The sequence below is a fragment of the Microcebus murinus genome, unplaced genomic scaffold (assembly GCF_040939455.1).
Source record: "Microcebus murinus isolate Inina unplaced genomic scaffold, M.murinus_Inina_mat1.0 scaf019_hap2_Mmur4.0, whole genome shotgun sequence".
NCBI classification, from domain to species: Eukaryota; Metazoa; Chordata; class Mammalia; order Primates; family Cheirogaleidae; genus Microcebus; species Microcebus murinus.
Genome location: NW_027438965.1, coordinates 290446 through 307675, shown reverse-complemented (window position 1 = coordinate 307675; position 17230 = coordinate 290446). Strand labels below are relative to the sequence as shown.

Here is a 17230-nt window from a genome sequence, read left to right as displayed (position 1 = left end):
TGCGCAATCGGCGGCGGCGGCGGCGGCGGCGGCGGCGGCGGCGGCCACGAGCTGGGGGTGGGCCAGGCGAGGAGAGGAAGGGGGCTGGAAGGTCTCCACCTTGGCGAGTCCAGCCGTGGAGGCGCATCTTGTGTGAGTGTGAGTGAGTGAGTGTGAGTGTGTGTGTGTGTGTGTGTGTGTGTGTATAGAGAGACAGCCCCCCACCCCGGCCCGCCGCTCCCTGCCCGCCCCGCCCCGCCTGTCACCCCCGTCCCTCGGAGCCCGCCGGACCCGGCCGGTGAACTCAACAGGCCCGGCCCGGTGCGGGTCAGCGCCGGCGCGGGGCCTGGGGCGGGGGGAGGAGGCGGCGGGGAAGCGCAGAGAGGCTCGGCTTCTTGAGCGGGGCAGGGGCGCCCTCCGCCGTCTAGGGCCACACCACCCTGAACGCGCCCGATCTCGTCTGGTCTCGGAAGCTAAGCAGGGTCGGGCCTGGTTAGTACTTGGATGGGAGACCGCCTGGGAATACCGGGTGCCGTAGGCTTCTTCTTTTTTTTTTTTTTGTTTTGCCTCTTGTTCTGTCCCCTTTCTGGGAGCGAGTCGGCGGCCCGGGGTGGGGGTCACCCCCACCCTCAGCGCCCGCCGCGGTGCCTGGCGCCCCAGCCCGCACCGTGGGGCCTCCTCTTGTCCCAAGCCGCGACACCGCCGTCACGCGGCAGCATGCGTGGCTTCTGGACTGTCAGGTCTCAGACCAAAGGTCTGCTCTGTGGGAACCGACACGCTGGAGGAAACCTTGAGAGTCTGAGAGGGGAGGGAGTTCCAGAAGAAGGCCAGGATGTCATTTTGAGGGAGTATGTGACCAGAACTCGTCCCGTTGCTTTTGGGGTTCTATGGGCTACACGTAGGAATCTTTGGTGGTGGCACCTGATGTTGGGGGATCCGGAGTCACACCCAGACCTGCTCCACAGGCCTCCTTTTACTTTTCTCTTCGGATTCATTATGTTTAAAAAGTGTCTCTTATCTCTATGATTGCATTTTCTTTTCTCTCTCTTTTCAAGCAGATGATGGGAGTCCAAGTATTAAGGTGACATGTGTTGCCCGTGCCCCCCTCCCCCCTGTGTTCTTATTCATTTACCTCTGATGTTGTTCCAGCGTATTGTGGGGGTACCAATGTTAAGGTCGGGTACGTTGCCCTCTCCCAGCCTCCCCCCTCGGGTCAGAGCCTCAAGTGCGCCCATCCCCCAGTCGGTGCGCACCCACCCCGTTCCTAATGGAGGTGTATGCCCATCCCCTCCCCCCACCCGCCCGACACCCACCCGATGAAGGTGATTCCTCTGTGTCCACTTAGGTGTCCATCGGTTCGTACCCATTTGCTGGTGAGCGCGAGCACGTGGTGCTCGTGTGTCCATTCTTGGGCTACCTGGCTTACTGGAACGGGTTCCAGCTCTGGCCAGGAGAACCACGAGAGGTGCCCTCTCACCGCTGCTCCTCCTAGCTGAATAGCACTCCGTGGTGTCCACGCGCCACATTTCATTTACGCACTCGTGGGTCGATGGGCACTCGGGTCGCTTCCAGGTCTTTGCGATTGTGACTTGTGCCCTGACTCTAACCCTAACCCTTACCCAGCCCGTCTCATCCTCGGCCCCTGCCTGACTGACTCCTTCCCGCCCGGCCTGTCACCTGTCACCGTCCTCTGCCCCTGCCTGACACGCTCCTCCCCGCCCGGGGCCGTCACCGTCCTCGGCCCCTGCCTGACGGGGCTCCTCCGTCGCCTGGGCCTTCCAAGGGCTTGGTGTGGACGCTGGTTCCAGGACGCCCTCCCAGGAACCCGGTAGCAGGGCGGCCGCAGCGTCTCGCGCCACCCAACCGTCCGCCGGCCGGCGGCCGGCGCTAAGTGGCCTGCGGGGGACGTGCCCCCACTGTGGGGCGGGCGCCCAGCCTGGTGTCTTCTCTGAGGCCCCGTGGCTGCTTTTCCCCCCCGCAAGGGGAGAGCCGCGGAGGTGGGGACCGCCTCCTCGTGGGGACGTACACCCAGCTCTCCACGTCGGATTCCGGGGCTCTCTGTCCTGCCAGAAGGCCCAGCTGGCCTGCGGGTCCTTAGAGTGGCAAAAACATCCGAAAACTGAGATTGAGGGTCCGGTGGTTGTCTGCACTTTTGTGCTGGGCACCCCAGGGAGGCCCGGGGGCTGGCTGGACAACGCGGTCTGCTGGGCAGGGGGGGGGTTTGGAGGAGCAACTGATGCCCTTTGCACTTTGGGTAGCAAGTGTCTGAGGTGTCTCTGAGCCCTGCGCCATGTCGGGGGGTGGGGTGGGGGGGTGGGAGGTCGGGGGGTGTGGAGGAGCAGGAGGAGGAGGAGGAGGAGGTGGGAAGGGCCGTGGCCTGCAGTCGTGTTCCCGGGGTGGCTTCTTCCACAGGCTGCTTGGCCTGGGCTCCCTGCACCTGGGCCTTTGGAGGACTGGCCCTGTGCTTGCCAACGCTTCCCCTGCAGGGACCCAGAGCTGGGAGGTTGCATCTCTCAGCCCTGGGTCGGGCAGAGCCCCAGCGGGCCATGCCCACAACCTCTCTCAGCACGGGTCCCCCAGAAGGCTCCTTTGGGACCAGGATTCTCTTGCGGGTGACTCTTTAAGGTCTGGCCCCTGGATGGAGGGGCACCAGGAGTAGAGGAGCAGGAAGGGGAAGGGGGTGGCCATGCGAGGGGACACTTTCAGGCCAAGTCCCAGCTTCAGCCTGATCCTCCTGGGAACCCCGGGGTGTACGTCACACCTCCTGGTTGTCCCGCTCTGAGACAAGGGCTCTGAGACAAGGAGCCGGGCTTCGCATTCCCCCAGCAGCCAGTCGTGGGCTGAGGACACCTGGGGCGTTGGGAACTCCCTGGCTTCTCCTTGGCTTAACATCTGGAGCTGCTTGTGAATCGTGCCGCCACACACACCCGAGTGCAGGTGTCTTCTGCACAGACTGCGGGCCTCGCTCTTCTGAATGCCGCTAGCTCGCCACCCACCCACGGGTGAACCTGGTCAGGGTACTTTCTCTCGGGGGCAGACTCTGATCCTGGCGGGCTACCGGTGTTTCTGTTTGCTCGTTTCTTTCTTCCATTTCGGGAAAGGCTTCCTTACTGGGTGTGGAAATCTCCTATGCCTTTCCTCGCCTATTCTGTCAGCTTTAAAATTCTCTTTCAGTTGCCACCCTCACAGATGGATTAGGAAACTCTTTCCGGTGCACTCATTAGTGAAATGACCTCAATGAAGCTGGAATCCAATATCTAATCGCCGATTTTTAGCGAGTCCACACGCCAGGGTGGTCGGGGTCCAATGCAGCCCCGGCCAGGCCCAGGCCCCTTGGACTGGGCCACAGGAGGACACAGAGGAGGGTCCCGGCCCCCACGGTCGCGTTGCCGGCAGTTCTCCAAGGGCTTGGGCGTTTTCCAGAGGTAGGAGATGGAGGGGACTGATTTCTTCAGCGCCCCACAAACCACGCCACCCCACCCATGGGACACATCCCTAGAGAGAGAGAGAGACGCCCCATACACTCGCTCCCCTCCCCCATGCGCTGTGCCCCAGCCCGGGCCCGGGGGAATAGGCGGCAGCCCACCCACAGGGTGGGGGGCGCAGCTGAAAGGGGTTGTGGGGATGGCGGACCCTGCCTGGGGTCAAAGGGCGGGCGACCCGCGCGTGCGCAATCGGCGGCGGCGGCGGCGGCGGCGGCGGCGGCGGCCACGAGCTGGGGGTGGGCCAGGCGAGGAGAGGAAGGGGGCTGGAAGGTCTCCACCTTGGCGAGTCCAGCCGTGGAGGCGCATCTTGTGTGAGTGTGAGTGAGTGAGTGTGAGTGTGTGTGTGTGTGTGTGTGTGTGTGTATAGAGAGACAGCCCCCCACCCCGGCCCGCCGCTCCCTGCCCGCCCCGCCCCGCCTGTCACCCCCGTCCCTTGGAGCCCGCCGGACCCGGCCGGTGAACTCAACAGGCCCGGCCCGGTGCGGGTCAGCGCCGGCGCGGGGCCTGGGGCGGGGGGAGGAGGCGGCGGGGAAGCGCAGAGAGGCTCGGCTTCTTGAGCGGGGCAGGGGCGCCCTCCGCCGTCTAGGGCCACACCACCCTGAACGCGCCCGATCTCGTCTGGTCTCGGAAGCTAAGCAGCGTCGGGCCTGGTTAGTACTTGGATGGGAGACCGCCTGGGAATACCGGGTGCCGTAGGCTTCTTCTTTTTTTTTTTTTTTGTTTTGCCTCTTGTTCTGTCCCCTTTCTGGGAGCGAGTCGGCGGCCCGGGGTGGGGGTCACCCCCACCCTCAGCGCCCGCCGCGGTGCCTGGCGCCCCAGCCCGCACCGTGGGGCCTCCTCTTGTCCCAAGCCGCGACACCGCCGTCACGCGGCAGCATGCGTGGCTTCTGGACTGTCAGGTCTCAGACCAAAGGTCTGCTCTGTGGGAACCGACACGCTGGAGGAAACCTTGAGAGTCTGAGAGGGGAGGGAGTTCCAGAAGAAGGCCAGGATGTCATTTTGAGGGAGTATGTGACCAGAACTCGTCCCGTTGCTTTTGGGGTTCTATGGGCTACACGTAGGAATCTTTGGTGGTGGCACCTGATGTTGGGGGATCCGGAGTCACACCCAGTCCTGCTCCACAGGCCTCCTTTTACTTTTCTCTTCGGATTCATTATGTTTAAAAAGTGTCTCTTATCTCTATGATTGCATTTTCTTTTCTCTCTCTTTTCAAGCAGATGATGGGAGTCCAAGTATTAAGGTGACATGTGTTGCCCGTGCCCCCCTCCCCCCTGTGTTCTTATTCATTTACCTCTGATGTTGTTCCAGCGTATTGTGGGGGTACCAATGTTAAGGTCGGGTACGTTGCCCTCTCCCAGCCTCCCCCCTCGGGTCAGAGCCTCAAGTGCGCCCATCCCCCAGTCGGTGCGCACCCACCCCGTTCCTAATGGAGGTGTATGCCCATCCCCTCCCCCCACCCGCCCGACACCCACCCGATGAAGGTGATTCCTCTGTGTCCACTTAGGTGTCCATCGGTTCGTACCCATTTGCTGGTGAGCGCGAGCACGTGGTGCTCGTGTGTCCATTCTTGGGCTACCTGGCTTACTGGAACGGGTTCCAGCTCTGGCCAGGAGAACCACGAGAGGTGCCCTCTCACCGCTGCTCCTCCTAGCTGAATAGCACTCCGTGGTGTCCACGCGCCACATTTCATTTACGCACTCGTGGGTCGATGGGCACTCGGGTCGCTTCCAGGTCTTTGCGATTGTGACTTGTGCCCTGACTCTAACCCTAACCCTTACCCAGCCCGTCTCCTCCTCGGCCCCTGCCTGACTGACTCCTTCCCGCCCGGCCTGTCACCTGTCACCGTCCTCTGCCCCTGCCTGACACGCTCCTCCCCGCCCGGGCCGTCACCGTCCTCGGCCCCTGCCTGACGGGGCTCCTCCGTCGCCTGGGCCTTCCAAGGGCTTGGTGTGGACGCTGGTTCCAGGACGCCCTCCCAGGAACCCGGTAGCAGGGCGGCCGCAGCGTCTCGCGCCACCCAACCGTCCGCCGGCCGGCGGCCGGCGCTAAGTGGCCTGCGGGGGACGTGCCCCCACTGTGGGGCGGGCGCCCAGCCTGGTGTCTTCTCTGAGGCCCCGTGGCTGCTTTTCCCCCCCGCAAGGGGAGAGCCGCGGAGGTGGGGACCGCCTCCTCGTGGGGACGTACACCCAGCTCTCCACGTCGGATTCCGGGGCTCTCTGTCCTGCCAGAAGGCCCAGCTGGCCTGCGGGTCCTTAGAGTGGCAAAAACATCCGAAAACTGAGATTGAGGGTCCGGTGGTTGTCTGCACTTTTGTGCTGGGCACCCCAGGGAGGCCCGGGGGCTGGCTGGACAACGCGGTCTGCTGGGCAGGGGGGGGGTTTGGAGGAGCAACTGATGCCCTTTGCACTTTGGGTAGCAAGTGTCTGAGGTGTCTCTGAGCCCTGCGCCATGTCGGGGGGTGGGGTGGGGGGGTGGGAGGTCGGGGGGGGGTGGAGGAGCAGGAGGAGGAGGAGGAGGAGGTGGGAAGGGCCGTGGCCTGCAGTCGTGTTCCCGGGGTGGCTTCTTCCACAGGCTGCTTGGCCTGGGCTCCCTGCACCTGGGCCTTTGGAGGACTGGCCCTGTGCTTGCCAACGCTTCCCCTGCAGGGACCCAGAGCTGGGAGGTTGCATCTCTCAGCCCTGGGTCGGGCAGAGCCCCAGCGGGCCATGCCCACAACCTCTCTCAGCACGGGTCCCCCAGAAGGCTCCTTTGGGACCAGGATTCTCTTGCGGGTGACTCTTTAAGGTCTGGCCCCTGGATGGAGGGGCACCAGGAGTAGAGGAGCAGGAAGGGGAAGGGGGTGGCCATGCGAGGGGACACTTTCAGGCCAAGTCCCAGCTTCAGCCTGATCCTCCTGGGAACCCCGGGGTGTACGTCACACCTCCTGGTTGTCCCGCTCTGAGACAAGGGCTCTGAGACAAGGAGCCGGGCTTCGCATTCCCCCAGCAGCCAGTCGTGGGCTGAGGACACCTGGGGCGTTGGGAACTCCCTGGCTTCTCCTTGGCTTAACATCTGGAGCTGCTTGTGAATCGTGCCGCCACACACACCCGAGTGCAGGTGTCTTCTGCACAGACTGCGGGCCTCGCTCTTCTGAATGCCGCTAGCTCGCCACCCACCCACGGGTGAACCTGGTCAGGGTACTTTCTCTCGGGGGCAGACTCTGATCCTGGCGGGCTACCGGTGTTTCTGTTTGCTCGTTTCTTTCTTCCATTTCGGGAAAGGCTTCCTTACTGGGTGTGGAAATCTCCTATGCCTTTCCTCGCCTATTCTGTCAGCTTTAAAATTCTCTTTCAGTTGCCACCCTCACAGATGGATTAGGAAACTCTTTCCGGTGCACTCATTAGTGAAATGACCTCAATGAAGCTGGAATCCAATATCTAATCGCCGATTTTTAGCGAGTCCACACGCCAGGGTGGTCGGGGTCCAATGCAGCCCCGGCCAGGCCCAGGCCCCTTGGACTGGGCCACAGGAGGACCCAGAGGAGGGTCCCGGCCCCCACGGTCGCGTTGCCGGCAGTTCTCCAAGGGCTTGGGCGTTTTCCAGAGGTAGGAGATGGAGGGGACTGATTTCTTCAGCGCCCCACAAACCACGCCACCCCACCCATGGGACACATCCCTAGAGAGAGAGAGAGACGCCCCATACACTCGCTCCCCTCCCCCATGCGCTGTGCCCCAGCCCGGGCCCGGGGGAATAGGCGGCAGCCCACCCACAGGGTGGGGGGCGCAGCTGAAAGGGGTTGTGGGGATGGCGGCCCCTGCCTGGGGTCAAAGGGCGGGCGACCCGCGCGTGCGCAATCGGCGGCGGCGGCGGCGGCGGCGGCGGCGGCGGCGGCGGCCACGAGCTGGGGGTGGGCCAGGCGAGGAGAGGAAGGGGGCTGGAAGGTCTCCACCTTGGCGAGTCCAGCCGTGGAGGCGCATCTTGTGTGAGTGTGAGTGAGTGAGTGTGAGTGTGTGTGTGTGTGTGTGTGTGTGTGTGTGTATAGAGAGACAGCCCCCCACCCCGGCCCGCCGCTCCCTGCCCGCCCCGCCCCGCCTGTCACCCCCGTCCCTCGGAGCCCGCCGGACCTGGCCGGTGAACTCAACAGGCCCGGCCCGGTGCGGGTCAGCGCCGGCGCGGGGCCTGGGGCGGGGGGAGGAGGCGGCGGGGAAGCGCAGAGAGGCTCGGCTTCTTGAGCGGGGCAGGGGCGCCCTCCGCCGTCTAGGGCCACACCACCCTGAACGCGCCCGATCTCGTCTGGTCTCGGAAGCTAAGCAGGGTCGGGCCTGGTTAGTACTTGGATGGGAGACCGCCTGGGAATACCGGGTGCCGTAGGCTTCTTCTTTTTTTTTTTTTTGTTTTGCCTCTTGTTCTGTCCCCTTTCTGGGAGCGAGTCGGCGGCCCGGGGTGGGGGTCACCCCCACCCTCAGCGCCCGCCGCGGTGCCTGGCGCCCCAGCCCGCACCGTGGGGCCTCCTCTTGTCCCAAGCCGCGACACCGCCGTCACGCGGCAGCATGCGTGGCTTCTGGACTGTCAGGTCTCAGACCAAAGGTCTGCTCTGTGGGAACCGACACGCTGGAGGAAACCTTGAGAGTCTGAGAGGGGAGGGAGTTCCAGAAGAAGGCCAGGATGTCATTTTGAGGGAGTATGTGACCAGAACTCGTCCCGTTGCTTTTGGGGTTCTATGGGCTACACGTAGGAATCTTTGGTGGTGGCACCTGATGTTGGGGGATCCGGAGTCACACCCAGACCTGCTCCACAGGCCTCCTTTTACTTTTCTCTTCGGATTCATTATGTTTAAAAAGTGTCTCTTATCTCTATGATTGCATTTTCTTTTCTCTCTCTTTTCAAGCAGATGATGGGAGTCCAAGTATTAAGGTGACATGTGTTGCCCGTGCCCCCCTCCCCCCTGTGTTCTTATTCATTTACCTCTGATGTTGTTCCAGCGTATTGTGGGGGTACCAATGTTAAGGTCGGGTACGTTGCCCTCTCCCAGCCTCCCCCCTCGGGTCAGAGCCTCAAGTGCGCCCATCCCCCAGTCGGTGCGCACCCACCCCGTTCCTAATGGAGGTGTATGCCCATCCCCTCCCCCCACCCGCCCGACACCCACCCGATGAAGGTGATTCCTCTGTGTCCACTTAGGTGTCCATCGGTTCGTACCCATTTGCTGGTGAGCGCGAGCACGTGGTGCTCGTGTGTCCATTCTTGGGCTACCTGGCTTACTGGAACGGGTTCCAGCTCTGGCCAGGAGAACCACGAGAGGTGCCCTCTCACCGCTGCTCCTCCTAGCTGAATAGCACTCCGTGGTGTCCACGCGCCACATTTCATTTACGCACTCGTGGGTCGATGGGCACTCGGGTCGCTTCCAGGTCTTTGCGATTGTGACTTGTGCCCTGACTCTAACCCTAACCCTTACCCAGCCCGTCTCCTCCTCGGCCCCTGCCTGACTGACTCCTTCCCGCCCGGCCTGTCACCTGTCACCGTCCTCTGCCCCTGCCTGACACGCTCCTCCCCGCCCGGGGCCGTCACCGTCCTCGGCCCCTGCCTGACGGGGCTCCTCCGTCGCCTGGGCCTTCCAAGGGCTTGGTGTGGACGCTGGTTCCAGGACGCCCTCCCAGGAACCCGGTAGCAGGGCGGCCGCAGCGTCTCGCGCCACCCAACCGTCCGCCGGCCGGCGGCCGGCGCTAAGTGGCCTGCGGGGGACGTGCCCCCACTGTGGGGCGGGCGCCCAGCCTGGTGTCTTCTCTGAGGCCCCGTGGCTGCTTTTCCCCCCCGCAAGGGGAGAGCCGCGGAGGTGGGGACCGCCTCCTCGTGGGGACGTACACCCAGCTCTCCACGTCGGATTCCGGGGCTCTCTGTCCTGCCAGAAGGCCCAGCTGGCCTGCGGGTCCTTAGAGTGGCAAAAACATCCGAAAACTGAGATTGAGGGTCCGGTGGTTGTCTGCACTTTTGTGCTGGGCACCCCAGGGAGGCCCGGGGGCTGGCTGGACAACGCGGTCTGCTGGGCAGGGGGGGGGTTTGGAGGAGCAACTGATGCCCTTTGCACTTTGGGTAGCAAGTGTCTGAGGTGTCTCTGAGCCCTGCGCCATGTCGGGGGGTGGGGTGGGGGGGTGGGAGGTCGGGGGGTGTGGAGGAGCAGGAGGAGGAGGAGGAGGAGGTGGGAAGGGCCGTGGCCTGCAGTCGTGTTCCCGGGGTGGCTTCTTCCACAGGCTGCTTGGCCTGGGCTCCCTGCACCTGGGCCTTTGGAGGACTGGCCCTGTGCTTGCCAACGCTTCCCCTGCAGGGACCCAGAGCTGGGAGGTTGCATCTCTCAGCCCTGGGTCGGGCAGAGCCCCAGCGGGCCATGCCCACAACCTCTCTCAGCACGGGTCCCCCAGAAGGCTCCTTTGGGACCAGGATTCTCTTGCGGGTGACTCTTTAAGGTCTGGCCCCTGGATGGAGGGGCACCAGGAGTAGAGGAGCAGGAAGGGGAAGGGGGTGGCCATGCGAGGGGACACTTTCAGGCCAAGTCCCAGCTTCAGCCTGATCCTCCTGGGAACCCCGGGGTGTACGTCACACCTCCTGGTTGTCCCGCTCTGAGACAAGGGCTCTGAGACAAGGAGCCGGGCTTCGCATTCCCCCAGCAGCCAGTCGTGGGCTGAGGACACCTGGGGCGTTGGGAACTCCCTGGCTTCTCCTTGGCTTAACATCTGGAGCTGCTTGTGAATCGTGCCGCCACACACACCCGAGTGCAGGTGTCTTCTGCACAGACTGCGGGCCTCGCTCTTCTGAATGCCGCTAGCTCGCCACCCACCCACGGGTGAACCTGGTCAGGGTACTTTCTCTCGGGGGCAGACTCTGATCCTGGCGGGCTACCGGTGTTTCTGTTTGCTCGTTTCTTTCTTCCATTTCGGGAAAGGCTTCCTTACTGGGTGTGGAAATCTCCTATGCCTTTCCTCGCCTATTCTGTCAGCTTTAAAATTCTCTTTCAGTTGCCACCCTCACAGATGGATTAGGAAACTCTTTCCGGTGCACTCATTAGTGAAATGACCTCAATGAAGCTGGAATCCAATATCTAATCGCCGATTTTTAGCGAGTCCACACGCCAGGGTGGTCGGGGTCCAATGCAGCCCCGGCCAGGCCCAGGCCCCTTGGACTGGGCCACAGGAGGACACAGAGGAGGGTCCCGGCCCCCACGGTCGCGTTGCCGGCAGTTCTCCAAGGGCTTGGGCGTTTTCCAGAGGTAGGAGATGGAGGGGACTGATTTCTTCAGCGCCCCACAAACCACGCCACCCCACCCATGGGACACATCCCTAGAGAGAGAGAGAGACGCCCCATACACTCGCTCCCCTCCCCCATGCGCTGTGCCCCAGCCCGGGCCCGGGGGAATAGGCGGCAGCCCACCCACAGGGTGGGGGGCGCAGCTGAAAGGGGTTGTGGGGATGGCGGACCCTGCCTGGGGTCAAAGGGCGGGCGACCCGCGCGTGCGCAATCGGCGGCGGCGGCGGCGGCGGCGGCGGCGGCGGCCACGAGCTGGGGGTGGGCCAGGCGAGGAGAGGAAGGGGGCTGGAAGGTCTCCACCTTGGCGAGTCCAGCCGTGGAGGCGCATCTTGTGTGAGTGTGAGTGAGTGAGTGTGAGTGTGTGTGTGTGTGTGTGTGTGTGTGTATAGAGAGACAGCCCCCCACCCCGGCCCGCCGCTCCCTGCCCGCCCCGCCCCGCCTGTCACCCCCGTCCCTTGGAGCCCGCCGGACCCGGCCGGTGAACTCAACAGGCCCGGCCCGGTGCGGGTCAGCGCCGGCGCGGGGCCTGGGGCGGGGGGAGGAGGCGGCGGGGAAGCGCAGAGAGGCTCGGCTTCTTGAGCGGGGCAGGGGCGCCCTCCGCCGTCTAGGGCCACACCACCCTGAACGCGCCCGATCTCGTCTGGTCTCGGAAGCTAAGCAGCGTCGGGCCTGGTTAGTACTTGGATGGGAGACCGCCTGGGAATACCGGGTGCCGTAGGCTTCTTCTTTTTTTTTTTTTTTGTTTTGCCTCTTGTTCTGTCCCCTTTCTGGGAGCGAGTCGGCGGCCCGGGGTGGGGGTCACCCCCACCCTCAGCGCCCGCCGCGGTGCCTGGCGCCCCAGCCCGCACCGTGGGGCCTCCTCTTGTCCCAAGCCGCGACACCGCCGTCACGCGGCAGCATGCGTGGCTTCTGGACTGTCAGGTCTCAGACCAAAGGTCTGCTCTGTGGGAACCGACACGCTGGAGGAAACCTTGAGAGTCTGAGAGGGGAGGGAGTTCCAGAAGAAGGCCAGGATGTCATTTTGAGGGAGTATGTGACCAGAACTCGTCCCGTTGCTTTTGGGGTTCTATGGGCTACACGTAGGAATCTTTGGTGGTGGCACCTGATGTTGGGGGATCCGGAGTCACACCCAGTCCTGCTCCACAGGCCTCCTTTTACTTTTCTCTTCGGATTCATTATGTTTAAAAAGTGTCTCTTATCTCTATGATTGCATTTTCTTTTCTCTCTCTTTTCAAGCAGATGATGGGAGTCCAAGTATTAAGGTGACATGTGTTGCCCGTGCCCCCCTCCCCCCTGTGTTCTTATTCATTTACCTCTGATGTTGTTCCAGCGTATTGTGGGGGTACCAATGTTAAGGTCGGGTACGTTGCCCTCTCCCAGCCTCCCCCCTCGGGTCAGAGCCTCAAGTGCGCCCATCCCCCAGTCGGTGCGCACCCACCCCGTTCCTAATGGAGGTGTATGCCCATCCCCTCCCCCCACCCGCCCGACACCCACCCGATGAAGGTGATTCCTCTGTGTCCACTTAGGTGTCCATCGGTTCGTACCCATTTGCTGGTGAGCGCGAGCACGTGGTGCTCGTGTGTCCATTCTTGGGCTACCTGGCTTACTGGAACGGGTTCCAGCTCTGGCCAGGAGAACCACGAGAGGTGCCCTCTCACCGCTGCTCCTCCTAGCTGAATAGCACTCCGTGGTGTCCACGCGCCACATTTCATTTACGCACTCGTGGGTCGATGGGCACTCGGGTCGCTTCCAGGTCTTTGCGATTGTGACTTGTGCCCTGACTCTAACCCTAACCCTTACCCAGCCCGTCTCCTCCTCGGCCCCTGCCTGACTGACTCCTTCCCGCCCGGCCTGTCACCTGTCACCGTCCTCTGCCCCTGCCTGACACGCTCCTCCCCGCCCGGGCCGTCACCGTCCTCGGCCCCTGCCTGACGGGGCTCCTCCGTCGCCTGGGCCTTCCAAGGGCTTGGTGTGGACGCTGGTTCCAGGACGCCCTCCCAGGAACCCGGTAGCAGGGCGGCCGCAGCGTCTCGCGCCACCCAACCGTCCGCCGGCCGGCGGCCGGCGCTAAGTGGCCTGCGGGGGACGTGCCCCCACTGTGGGGCGGGCGCCCAGCCTGGTGTCTTCTCTGAGGCCCCGTGGCTGCTTTTCCCCCCCGCAAGGGGAGAGCCGCGGAGGTGGGGACCGCCTCCTCGTGGGGACGTACACCCAGCTCTCCACGTCGGATTCCGGGGCTCTCTGTCCTGCCAGAAGGCCCAGCTGGCCTGCGGGTCCTTAGAGTGGCAAAAACATCCGAAAACTGAGATTGAGGGTCCGGTGGTTGTCTGCACTTTTGTGCTGGGCACCCCAGGGAGGCCCGGGGGCTGGCTGGACAACGCGGTCTGCTGGGCAGGGGGGGGGTTTGGAGGAGCAACTGATGCCCTTTGCACTTTGGGTAGCAAGTGTCTGAGGTGTCTCTGAGCCCTGCGCCATGTCGGGGGGTGGGGTGGGGGGGTGGGAGGTCGGGGGGGGGTGGAGGAGCAGGAGGAGGAGGAGGAGGAGGTGGGAAGGGCCGTGGCCTGCAGTCGTGTTCCCGGGGTGGCTTCTTCCACAGGCTGCTTGGCCTGGGCTCCCTGCACCTGGGCCTTTGGAGGACTGGCCCTGTGCTTGCCAACGCTTCCCCTGCAGGGACCCAGAGCTGGGAGGTTGCATCTCTCAGCCCTGGGTCGGGCAGAGCCCCAGCGGGCCATGCCCACAACCTCTCTCAGCACGGGTCCCCCAGAAGGCTCCTTTGGGACCAGGATTCTCTTGCGGGTGACTCTTTAAGGTCTGGCCCCTGGATGGAGGGGCACCAGGAGTAGAGGAGCAGGAAGGGGAAGGGGGTGGCCATGCGAGGGGACACTTTCAGGCCAAGTCCCAGCTTCAGCCTGATCCTCCTGGGAACCCCGGGGTGTACGTCACACCTCCTGGTTGTCCCGCTCTGAGACAAGGGCTCTGAGACAAGGAGCCGGGCTTCGCATTCCCCCAGCAGCCAGTCGTGGGCTGAGGACACCTGGGGCGTTGGGAACTCCCTGGCTTCTCCTTGGCTTAACATCTGGAGCTGCTTGTGAATCGTGCCGCCACACACACCCGAGTGCAGGTGTCTTCTGCACAGACTGCGGGCCTCGCTCTTCTGAATGCCGCTAGCTCGCCACCCACCCACGGGTGAACCTGGTCAGGGTACTTTCTCTCGGGGGCAGACTCTGATCCTGGCGGGCTACCGGTGTTTCTGTTTGCTCGTTTCTTTCTTCCATTTCGGGAAAGGCTTCCTTACTGGGTGTGGAAATCTCCTATGCCTTTCCTCGCCTATTCTGTCAGCTTTAAAATTCTCTTTCAGTTGCCACCCTCACAGATGGATTAGGAAACTCTTTCCGGTGCACTCATTAGTGAAATGACCTCAATGAAGCTGGAATCCAATATCTAATCGCCGATTTTTAGCGAGTCCACACGCCAGGGTGGTCGGGGTCCAATGCAGCCCCGGCCAGGCCCAGGCCCCTTGGACTGGGCCACAGGAGGACCCAGAGGAGGGTCCCGGCCCCCACGGTCGCGTTGCCGGCAGTTCTCCAAGGGCTTGGGCGTTTTCCAGAGGTAGGAGATGGAGGGGACTGATTTCTTCAGCGCCCCACAAACCACGCCACCCCACCCATGGGACACATCCCTAGAGAGAGAGAGAGACGCCCCATACACTCGCTCCCCTCCCCCATGCGCTGTGCCCCAGCCCGGGCCCGGGGGAATAGGCGGCAGCCCACCCACAGGGTGGGGGGCGCAGCTGAAAGGGGTTGTGGGGATGGCGGCCCCTGCCTGGGGTCAAAGGGCGGGCGACCCGCGCGTGCGCAATCGGCGGCGGCGGCGGCGGCGGCGGCGGCGGCGGCGGCGGCCACGAGCTGGGGGTGGGCCAGGCGAGGAGAGGAAGGGGGCTGGAAGGTCTCCACCTTGGCGAGTCCAGCCGTGGAGGCGCATCTTGTGTGAGTGTGAGTGAGTGAGTGTGAGTGTGTGTGTGTGTGTGTGTGTGTGTGTGTGTATAGAGAGACAGCCCCCCACCCCGGCCCGCCGCTCCCTGCCCGCCCCGCCCCGCCTGTCACCCCCGTCCCTCGGAGCCCGCCGGACCTGGCCGGTGAACTCAACAGGCCCGGCCCGGTGCGGGTCAGCGCCGGCGCGGGGCCTGGGGCGGGGGGAGGAGGCGGCGGGGAAGCGCAGAGAGGCTCGGCTTCTTGAGCGGGGCAGGGGCGCCCTCCGCCGTCTAGGGCCACACCACCCTGAACGCGCCCGATCTCGTCTGGTCTCGGAAGCTAAGCAGGGTCGGGCCTGGTTAGTACTTGGATGGGAGACCGCCTGGGAATACCGGGTGCCGTAGGCTTCTTCTTTTTTTTTTTTTTGTTTTGCCTCTTGTTCTGTCCCCTTTCTGGGAGCGAGTCGGCGGCCCGGGGTGGGGGTCACCCCCACCCTCAGCGCCCGCCGCGGTGCCTGGCGCCCCAGCCCGCACCGTGGGGCCTCCTCTTGTCCCAAGCCGCGACACCGCCGTCACGCGGCAGCATGCGTGGCTTCTGGACTGTCAGGTCTCAGACCAAAGGTCTGCTCTGTGGGAACCGACACGCTGGAGGAAACCTTGAGAGTCTGAGAGGGGAGGGAGTTCCAGAAGAAGGCCAGGATGTCATTTTGAGGGAGTATGTGACCAGAACTCGTCCCGTTGCTTTTGGGGTTCTATGGGCTACACGTAGGAATCTTTGGTGGTGGCACCTGATGTTGGGGGATCCGGAGTCACACCCAGACCTGCTCCACAGGCCTCCTTTTACTTTTCTCTTCGGATTCATTATGTTTAAAAAGTGTCTCTTATCTCTATGATTGCATTTTCTTTTCTCTCTCTTTTCAAGCAGATGATGGGAGTCCAAGTATTAAGGTGACATGTGTTGCCCGTGCCCCCCTCCCCCCTGTGTTCTTATTCATTTACCTCTGATGTTGTTCCAGCGTATTGTGGGGGTACCAATGTTAAGGTCGGGTACGTTGCCCTCTCCCAGCCTCCCCCCTCGGGTCAGAGCCTCAAGTGCGCCCATCCCCCAGTCGGTGCGCACCCACCCCGTTCCTAATGGAGGTGTATGCCCATCCCCTCCCCCCACCCGCCCGACACCCACCCGATGAAGGTGATTCCTCTGTGTCCACTTAGGTGTCCATCGGTTCGTACCCATTTGCTGGTGAGCGCGAGCACGTGGTGCTCGTGTGTCCATTCTTGGGCTACCTGGCTTACTGGAACGGGTTCCAGCTCTGGCCAGGAGAACCACGAGAGGTGCCCTCTCACCGCTGCTCCTCCTAGCTGAATAGCACTCCGTGGTGTCCACGCGCCACATTTCATTTACGCACTCGTGGGTCGATGGGCACTCGGGTCGCTTCCAGGTCTTTGCGATTGTGACTTGTGCCCTGACTCTAACCCTAACCCTTACCCAGCCCGTCTCCTCCTCGGCCCCTGCCTGACTGACTCCTTCCCGCCCGGCCTGTCACCTGTCACCGTCCTCTGCCCCTGCCTGACACGCTCCTCCCCGCCCGGGGCCGTCACCGTCCTCGGCCCCTGCCTGACGGGGCTCCTCCGTCGCCTGGGCCTTCCAAGGGCTTGGTGTGGACGCTGGTTCCAGGACGCCCTCCCAGGAACCCGGTAGCAGGGCGGCCGCAGCGTCTCGCGCCACCCAACCGTCCGCCGGCCGGCGGCCGGCGCTAAGTGGCCTGCGGGGGACGTGCCCCCACTGTGGGGCGGGCGCCCAGCCTGGTGTCTTCTCTGAGGCCCCGTGGCTGCTTTTCCCCCCCGCAAGGGGAGAGCCGCGGAGGTGGGGACCGCCTCCTCGTGGGGACGTACACCCAGCTCTCCACGTCGGATTCCGGGGCTCTCTGTCCTGCCAGAAGGCCCAGCTGGCCTGCGGGTCCTTAGAGTGGCAAAAACATCCGAAAACTGAGATTGAGGGTCCGGTGGTTGTCTGCACTTTTGTGCTGGGCACCCCAGGGAGGCCCGGGGGCTGGCTGGACAACGCGGTCTGCTGGGCAGGGGGGGGGTTTGGAGGAGCAACTGATGCCCTTTGCACTTTGGGTAGCAAGTGTCTGAGGTGTCTCTGAGCCCTGCGCCATGTCGGGGGGTGGGGTGGGGGGGTGGGAGGTCGGGGGGTGTGGAGGAGCAGGAGGAGGAGGAGGAGGAGGTGGGAAGGGCCGTGGCCTGCAGTCGTGTTCCCGGGGTGGCTTCTTCCACAGGCTGCTTGGCCTGGGCTCCCTGCACCTGGGCCTTTGGAGGACTGGCCCTGTGCTTGCCAACGCTTCCCCTGCAGGGACCCAGAGCTGGGAGGTTGCATCTCTCAGCCCTGGGTCGGGCAGAGCCCCAGCGGGCCATGCCCACAACCTCTCTCAGCACGGGTCCCCCAGAAGGCTCCTTTGGGACCAGGATTCTCTTGCGGGTGACTCTTTAAGGTCTGGCCCCTGGATGGAGGGGCACCAGGAGT

General features: G+C 63.7%; 5 non-coding genes across 5 annotated transcripts; all 5 read left to right on the top strand.

Annotated features, from left to right (window-relative positions):
* The first annotated feature begins 401 nt into the window (after positions 1-401).
* Positions 402-520, top strand: LOC142867642 (5S ribosomal RNA). Its single transcript, XR_012916996.1, has one exon. It is a non-coding gene; the product is annotated as a 5S ribosomal RNA (ribosomal RNA).
* A 3524-nt stretch (positions 521-4044) lies between these two features.
* LOC142867683 (5S ribosomal RNA) lies at positions 4045-4163 on the top strand. The gene has a single exon (XR_012917040.1). It is a non-coding gene; the product is annotated as a 5S ribosomal RNA (ribosomal RNA).
* Positions 4164-7698: 3535 nt separating this feature from the next.
* LOC142867640 (5S ribosomal RNA) lies at positions 7699-7817 on the top strand. Its single transcript, XR_012916994.1, has one exon. It is a non-coding gene; the product is annotated as a 5S ribosomal RNA (ribosomal RNA).
* A 3524-nt stretch (positions 7818-11341) lies between these two features.
* Positions 11342-11460, top strand: LOC142867682 (5S ribosomal RNA). The gene has a single exon (XR_012917039.1). It is a non-coding gene; the product is annotated as a 5S ribosomal RNA (ribosomal RNA).
* Positions 11461-14995: 3535 nt separating this feature from the next.
* LOC142867639 (5S ribosomal RNA) lies at positions 14996-15114 on the top strand. Its single transcript, XR_012916993.1, has one exon. It is a non-coding gene; the product is annotated as a 5S ribosomal RNA (ribosomal RNA).
* Positions 15115-17230: the final 2116 nt, after the last annotated feature.